The sequence below is a fragment of the Dasypus novemcinctus genome, chromosome 30 (assembly GCF_030445035.2).
Source record: "Dasypus novemcinctus isolate mDasNov1 chromosome 30, mDasNov1.1.hap2, whole genome shotgun sequence".
Lineage (NCBI taxonomy): Eukaryota > Metazoa > Chordata > Mammalia > Cingulata > Dasypodidae > Dasypus > Dasypus novemcinctus.
The window spans coordinates 11,665,578-11,674,672 of NC_080702.1; the positions used below are offsets into that span (position 1 = coordinate 11,665,578).

Sequence of the window (9,095 nt, forward strand, 5' to 3'; positions counted from 1 at the left end):
AGTACTAGGCAAAGTGAAATCATAGCCAGGAGATGACTTCTAACCTCCACACCTTTTCAAAAGGGCTTTCAGTAAAACTTACTCTAGGGAGACTAAAATGAAAAATAAATATTGTGAGAGAAGCAGAAGGCTACTGTCCTTAATTTCTTTCATTAATTGTCTTATCTTAAAAAGAATTAATTGAAAATGACTGACAAATATTACCTGTGAATGCTATAGATTTTGTTCTTATGTTCTTGTTTTGCATTAGGTATTTGCTCCCTTAATGTCATGGTTTACTGGTACTGCTAGTAGGTTTCAATTTGTGCACTAACATCCATTGTCACTGAGTATTGATTAAAATTACTGGGATGCTATCATTGCTTGCTTTTTTATATGCCTTGAGGATTAAAAAACAAATGAAAATAAGCATATTAGAATTTTAATACCTGCTAGATATTACAATTTTTTTGAGAAATGTGTCATTGACTTCTTTTTCATAAAGGTCCATGCTTATGGAAACCACTCATCTGGAGGAATGGATTATAGAACCATATGTTACCAACTGGATATTCTGTTAGAAATCAATGCATAGTGCCTAGTATTTTAAATAGGCCTAGGGCCTTAAAATATAGAATGTATCTCTGATTACCCTCATGCATCTAAATGGTCAAAAAGGAAAAATATTTTCTGGAGCAGGTTCTCTGATAGTGCTAGTAATTATTTAGCACTACTAAAATAGTAGGCTTTGTTAAAACTCAAAATAAACTGAATGTATTGTTAAAACATATACAGCATACACTAATTTTAGTTTACACAATTCTTTAAAACCTGACTTCTTCATAGGAAAATCAACAATGAAACAATCATTTCTTTTGGAAACACCTAAGATTTTGAAGTTTGAATGTAGATATGACATAATGAGACCTATACTGGATAGTTTTTCCATTGCTTGATAGTAAAATATGCATACTCTAGAATAACTAAAACTTTCCTTGTATATTTCTTCAGCACAAATATTTCAACTCGTTTGGAGTCCTGTGGATGACTGAGAAAGTAATTGTAGTTTTAAGTTCTTCTCAGATATACAGATTAGTAAGAATCTTCTTGGTATAGGTGCTTTAGAGTACTTCCCCAGGACAACCAAAATCCATAAAAAATGTGGGGTGTATTTGAAAAAGCAGGAAGATTGGTTGTGAGACTTTTAGAAAGAAGTGAATGACACAAGGTGTGCCTTGAGTAGATCTTGACTAACATCCAACTTAATCGAGATATGTCTTTTGAATTATAAGACTTATGATGTTATTAACTACATAAAAAGATAGTTTGCTATCAAAGTGGTGCTTTTTCTAGAGCAAAAGAAACTCTGAACTACACATGTTGTGAAAGCAGGTTCATTAATACTTGGGTTCCTTGCATTCTCAGTCCATTTGTTTTCTCATGAATAAGGGAGAGAATTTTCACCAGGTGGAAGAGTCCTAATTTATTTTGTAAATGATTTTAATCAGAAAATATTATTTAATTTGACTGCAGGCCCAGGGTATGTGAGGTCAGGTTAACTTATTGAGGATATACAATATTTCTGGATTTAAAATTATTTGATCATTTTCAAAGGGTAACATTTAATCTATTACCATTCAAGGAAGTGTTTATGCAGTTAGACAAGGGAGAGAGACCAAAATATGAACAAACAAATAAATGTACAGTGAAAAATTATATGAGTGAACTGAAGGAATAGTAGAATTGTAGTATAGGCTATTGGAATGGCAAGGAGTTGGGCTCAATGAAGAGATCTCCAAGGAGATGGCAAAATAGAGACTGAAGGAACATGAGGATAATGTGTAAAGTGTTTGAGGGGATTTCCATGAAAATGAAGGATTATTGTAGTGGTCAGTGCTGAAATCATAGCTAAGTGACTGTATCTGTGTTTTTCTGAGTGATGAATTCTTATTCAATTCTTGGATGCCTGGTGGAGTCCTAACTTAAAATTACTTAATTTGAAGTGAAATACTTTGTTAAAGTGGAAAACCCAATTACATCAATCTTGATTGACATCTAGATTAATTAGAGAGTAAGCCTTAGAAGAGAATTTATTTTAGATTTCTGAGATCATGGTTGTATCCTGTTGTTTTGGAGCCAACAGTGGAATAATTTGGAGTAATTGAATAGTTGTCTGAGATTATCATGATAGTGTACAGTATGCAGAAATGGGAGAGAGGGTGGGCTACAATTCATCCTTGAGATGTTAGAATATTGTTAGAGTAATGCCATTTAGAACACAAGAGGAGTGCCTAGAATATCTTGATTACACTCAAGGGACTGAGATGTCTAAGGAGTCTAAGAAAAAGAACATTCCCAAAAAGTCCAATTTGTCTATACTTTCAAGTTAGAGACTGAAGCACACACACTTCATTTATTCATGGGATACTTATTGGAGATGGTAGCATGATTTACTTCAGAGGAAGTCCATGAGGTTATTAACTCATCACTTAAGGCTGTGTAAGAAAAGTGTAAAGATGCTTATGTCAATTGAAGGAAAAGATCAGGCATAGGGGGCCTTTAAGTTCATAAGGTTAAATGATAAGGTAATTGTGGTAGATTTTAAAAAGATACAGGAAAAACAAGAATTCAGTTGGAGACATTCAACTTAATCAGATGACAAGCCTCTTCAATGAGAGAGAAGGAGTAACTAATGGGTATGAGTGCATGAGTAACTAGACATTATGGTATTAAGTTTAGGTGATTTTTTAAAATTACATCATTCTCTGGTTATTATGGTAGTCTCATGTGACAAAATTAATGTGAAATATAAGAATATGTTATATTCAAACTATCAGATTTGAAGTGATAAAGGAAGATGGAAGAATAATTCATTAACCAAGACAGCCCTTTTCCCAGATATATTTGAAAGCACTAAGAGTTGTGATTCAGTATTTAGTCATAAAGCAAGATCTTACTAATGTGCTATGTCACATGCAATAATAAATATGACAGGAAATTAAAATCACCTCCTATGTAGGCAGATGTGGAAAATATTAAGATATTTATTTATTTATTTTTTTGGGGGGTATATTAATTTTATTATTATTATTTTTTTAAATTTTTTTATTTTTTATTGACTTTGTAATAATATTACATTAAAAATATATATGTGAGGTCCCATTCATCCCCACCCCCCCACCCCCCCTCTCCCCCCCCCCAACAACACTCGTTCCCATCATCATGACACATCCATTGGATTTGGTAAGTACATCTTTGGGCACCTCTGCACCTCATATACATTGGTTCACATCATGGCCCATACTCTCCTCTATTCCATCATGTAGGCCCTGTGAGGATTTACAATGTCCGGTGATTACCTCTGAAGCACCATCCAGGGCAGCTCCATGTCCCGAAGACGCCTCCACCTCTCATCTCTTCCTGCCTTTCCCCATACCCTTTGTCCATTATGTCCACTTTTCCCAATCCAATGCCACCTCTTCTATGTGGACACTGGATTGGTTGTGTCCATTGCACCTTTATGTCAAGAGGAGGCTCAGATTCCACCTGGATGCTGGATGCAATCCTCCCATTTTCAGTTGTAATCACTCTAGGCTCCATGGTGTGGTGGTTGTCCTTCTTCACCTCCATCTTAGCTGAGTGTGGTAAGTCCAATAAATCAGATTGTAGGTGCTGGAGTCTGTTGAGGCTCAGGATCTGGCTATCACATTGTCAGTCCAGAGATTCAAATCCCCTAAATATATCTTAAACCCCAACATTAACTGCACCTCCAGCACATTAGCATGAAAGTCTTATGAAGGGAGATCCCATCTGAGTCCAGATTCATCACACATAAACACCATTTTCAAAGAGGGGCCATCTGCCCTGGTAGTTAACCCCATCGGCCATGACCATAACTCCCATGGGTAAGATATTTATTGACACATTAGTTAAATAGAGTTCTCAGGAAGCATAAGCTGAAATATGTATGTTCAAATACATCTGGCAGTGAATATTACATGAGGTGGAAGCTAATGTTTGGAAAGTGGGTTCAATGCAATGGAGGTTTCCTTGTGACAGGAGAACTTGTGCATGGGTTTAATTGTAACAAAGTATATGAAGTTGTAGTCTTGACAACAGAGAGAGTATCTGATTACTTAAATGAGGCATGACAATTCATGCCATACCTAGGTGTGACATGTAACCATTAAGATATTAGAAATTGGAATATAGGAAGAAAAAAATTAAATCTAGTTGTGTCTTTGTCTGGCCATATAAGATTGTAATATTACTTCAGCTTTCTGAACCTCTTTTTGGGACATTTCCTAAATGAGTAAATTAACCTTTATCAACTGGGTTAATGAGAAGATTTAATGATTAAAAATATGTAATTCTATAAACATGTTGAATACAGTCATTTTCTTCCTAGACTTGAGGCACAAATGGCTAAGTTAATCCTAGATCTGATCAACCCCATAATAGTATAAATTCTTTTTTTCCCCTTTTCCTTTTAATAATATCTATGCCTAAGTTTCTTAGTTGATTTCCAGATACATTGATATGAGATATAGAACTCAGCTTTAAGGAGGTGGCATTGTTATACATCACATATGGAAGAACTAAGATGTTTAATGACAAACATCAGGTCAGGTTCGTGGTAGAGCAGGAAGTGAACAAGAGAACAGAAGACAGAAATGCATGTGAGAGAACAAATACTACTGCAAAAACAAGTAATAACTGAGTAAATTCAAGTCTGCTTCCTCTTGTGGTGAGGACCCAGTTCCAGATGTGATTTTGGTCAGGGTTTCTTATGTTTTGGAATCAGGGATGAATTAAAAGTCTCTGAACATGATGGGCTAATTAACAAATATAATTCTTGGATATTCATGTACTTATCTGTAGAATGAAGGTAATAATACCATATTCACTACCCAGAGAAGACAAGACTTCCAGCATCTTGTCTCATGGAAAGGAAAGTCTTTCCCTTATTTTTCTTGAGCACATCCATATTCTTTTTATTGATTGGGCTGGTGATTCTCCTGGATGAAGTTTTAGGTATTCATGACAAGTGGGGCAGAAAGTTGTGATCAACACTTGAATCTTAAGATTCTTTCTCCATTCTCAGCTTATGCGACCTTCTGCTCATCTCATTGTGAGTGAAAATCCAGAGGAAGGTAGATGCCAGCTAAGGTATTGATAATGCAATCATGCAATCACACGTGAGTAGAGAATTCTTCTTTAACTGAAATTCCACCTCTGTTGCCAGCAGATGGGAAGATTTCTCCTATTGGTGTGGGTATTCCAAGTGTATTCAGGAGACATTCAAGGATCTGAGCTTAAATTAAGTTTATACAGAACTCTAATAGTTATGGTAAGTTAGGGACTGAGCATTGAGTAATATTCCAAGGTAATTGCAAGAGTTGGTTCCAGCTTCTACAAAGACTGTATTCTCAGTATTTTCTTTTTCTCACACACCCTATGGCCTCATTGGATAAATAATGAATTCTTGAATCATGTTAGCACCTGAGATTGACCCTGGCATGTAATGAATTCAGTTGACAGAGATGAACAAGATGGGAAGTTTATAGTTAGTAGACTGGCTGAGTTGTTTTCATCTGTGGAGTTAATCCAACATTAGATGTAATTTGTTGTAGGGGTAGGCATATCTACCAGAAGCATGGGAACAGTAGTAAATTAAGGGAAATGAGGAACAACTTATTTTCCCCAAATTAATTTTCTTAAAATTTTGATGGAATATATTTGCACATTTTGAAATTTTTCTTAAAAGAAAATAGAAATTCACCTTACCACTGTTGTTAAAATTTCCAAACTTCAATTTTTTATATAAAATTTCTTCAGATTTTATTAATGAATGCAATGTATAGGATTTTTTCCCTTCATTATGGCTGTGGTTCAGGAGCTTTATTATAGGTAGAATAAAATTTATTTCTCTGTGAAAATTTTTGAAGTCTTGGAGAGACCAGAAGCAATGAACAGGATTCTATTACTCTTTCACACACAGATGAGATGGAAATAAAAGTGAGACAATGAAAATGTATTTGTAGACCCCAGAAAAAGTTGAGATTGTGAAGTCTTCATCCACAGGAATGGTCCTCATAAGGCAATGAGTGTATATATCAGTACAACTCTCTCAGAAGTGCCTGGCCCATGATCCTGAACCCTCTGTATTTATACATTATAATGCATGCCTGAGTTATGTATCTCTGAGGAAAGCAGGACTTACTGTTTTGATACCTATTCAGTTAAGCAGAATTCTGGATATTTCTTCAAGTTTCTCTGTCATTTCAATGAATAATAGACTTCTGAATTGAATTTGGATAGAAAGCAATTCACACATTAACTTGCATTTGTGAAAATGCAAAACATACTCTTAAATGATTTTATGAAAGAGAGGAAAATGAATTCATCTGTACAGGGGAATATGCTAACTCTACTCATTTTTTAAAATGACATGTGGGGAACGGACTTGGCCCAGTGGTTAGGGAGTCTGTCTACCACATGGGAGGTCTGCAATTCAAACCCCAGGCCTCCTTGGCCCATGTGGAGCTGGCCCATGTGCAGTGCTGATGCACGCAAGGAGTGCTGCGCCATGCAGGGGTGTCCCCCACGTAGGGGAGCCTCACGTGCAAGGAGTGTGCCCCATAAGGAGAGCTGCCCAGCGTGAAAGAAAGTGCAGCCTGCCCAGGAATGGCACTGCCCACACTTCCCGTGCCACTGACAACAACAGAAGCAGACAAAGAAACAAGACGCAGCCAATAGACACAGAGAACAGACACCCGGGGGAGGAGGGGGAATTAAATAAATAAATAAATCTTAAAAAAATAAAAATAAAAATAAAAAACTAAAAAAAATAAAATGACATGTGGATCTTGCTTGTCTTACAATAAGTGTGTAAATTTTCTTAAAATTGTTTGGAAAGATTGGTTTAGTTTTGAATGTTTAAATGAAAGCTTTATAATCAGCAGAAAGAAGGCATATTTGCAAGTTTATTGGGAAATTTTCAGGTGTATATAACATCCCATGTCATGGGATTTTCTTTTACAATGGGGTGTTATGTATTCAGAGTGTTTGTGTCTGAGAGTGTATCTGAAAAGCAGATGACAATTGAACATTGGTAATGCTGTTACCCTAACCCCATACACATTTTGAGTTTTATATATACAGTTTCTGCTTCTTTAGTGCTATTATTTTGTACATCACAATGTAGGATATTGGTTAGGATAATGCTGTGTGAACACAAATTTCCATGGTGTTTTAGGAGTATGTGACCTTCAAGGATGTGGCTATAGACTTCACCCAGGAAGAGTGGGACCTGTTATATACATCGCAGCAAAAGCTGTTCAGAGATGTTATGGTTGAGAATATAAAGAATCTGGTCTCAGTAGGTGAGACTCTCAAAATATGTCTACCATTTATATCTGTCTCATCTATCTACCATCTATCTAACCTATCTACTTATATATTTATCATAACTCAATGTCTATTTATTCAAATATAAGCTTCTCCATATTTTATAATCTTTATTTTCTCTTATATTTTATAATTTTAATACATTTATATTTTGTAATAAAATAAGTCTGCCTAAATGAATGTTTCCTTATTTTTTTATTTTCTAAGTTCATTTTTATTTATTTTTGTCATCTTTTTAAAGATACATAAATCACACAAAATGTTACATTAAAAAATATAAGAGGTCCCTATGTACCCCGATCCCTACACTCCTCACTCCTCCCACATTGACAACTTCTTTCATTAGTGTGGTATATTCATTGCATTTGATGAGTACACTTTGGGTCATTGTTCTACAGTATGGATCTTAGTGTCTGTTGTAGTTTACACTCTCTCCCAGTCCACTTAGCAGGTCATAGCAAGATATATAATGTCCTGCATCTGTCCCTGCAATATCATTCAGGACAACTCCAAGTACTGAAAATGCCACATTATCACGCCTCTGTTTTCATCTCCTTGCCTTCAGCAACTCCCATGGCCATGGTGTCCACATCAATGATACAATTTTTTCTACTAGAGTCACAATAATTCTATAGTGTAATACCAGTAAGTCTACTCTAATCCATATTTTATTCCTCTATCCTGAGGACACTGTGATGGTGATTATATATATATCCAGTTCACCCCAATAGAATTTAATCTTCTTGAGTACAACTTAATGCCTTCCTTGAATCTCAATTTCAACTCTCAGTGCTCTTCTGAGAACTCAATGAATATATTTTGACTAGATAAGTTAATTGACTATGCTGAAATAAGTATTCTGCTCCAACAGCTATGCTGATGCTTCAGAACATAGTAGTAAAAACATTGCATATATAATTTTCCATATAGAATTTAGATCATCCTTTTGGGACTTATGTTAATTGAATTATTTTTAACATAATATTCAGTCACTTTGGAAACATAGATTTCTCCCCATTTAGAATACTGATGACACTGCAGTTTCTTTTTGTACTAGTGCTTGGGTAACTAACAAATAGTCCTTACCGAAATGGGAAAAAGTTCAAGAGTTACAATTTCTGTTGAGACATTTTCAATGATTTGAGTTCTAGGTTTTGTTGTATTGCTACCTTCAATGCTTACATTATTCTTTGGTAACCTGCCATGTACATCATGATCATGCTCTGTTACTATCACAATTCAAAATCCAGGTAAATTTTTTTCCATACAAAGAGGATATCAAGTCTGCAAAGCAGATGTGCTTTCCCAGCTGCAACAAGGAGAAGTGTTGAGAGAAGGAATAGGATTTCCTCAATACCACATTTCAGATGAGCTATAAGAACCTGTGCATCAGAAGAGGGGTCTCATTAAATAGTGTGTATGTGATTTGTCTAGGTTTCTTTTTAAGACTTGTATTTCTAACATGTAGCTAAGGATATTGGGGAAATTTTAGTCACATGGGCTTATTCCAAATACTTCTCAAGCTTTATCAAGTGTCATTGGCATTGTAAAAAGGATATTCAGTTGTTATTGCAATTAAACCTTCATATGCTCCTCTTCCTGGTTCTATTATTGGAATATTTTTCCCTGTCTTTATCTCCCTAATATCCCAACTTCTTTTTTCTCATATTCCATGCCTGAAATTCTTTTCTGATCATAATGTCCTA

The 9,095-nt window shown here is 35.3% G+C and overlaps 1 long non-coding RNA gene across 1 annotated transcript in view; it reads left to right on the top strand.

The window, feature by feature from the left end:
- LOC131276941 (uncharacterized) overlaps positions 1-7,464 on the top strand; it is an 84,126-nt gene extending 76,662 nt beyond the window's left edge. Inside the window, exons 2-3 of the long non-coding RNA XR_009184152.2 lie at positions 5,084-5,177; positions 7,238-7,464. This is a non-coding gene — a long non-coding RNA (uncharacterized lncRNA). The remainder of the gene's footprint in view (positions 1-5,083; positions 5,178-7,237) is intronic.
- The last annotated feature ends 1,631 nt before the right edge of the window (positions 7,465-9,095 follow it).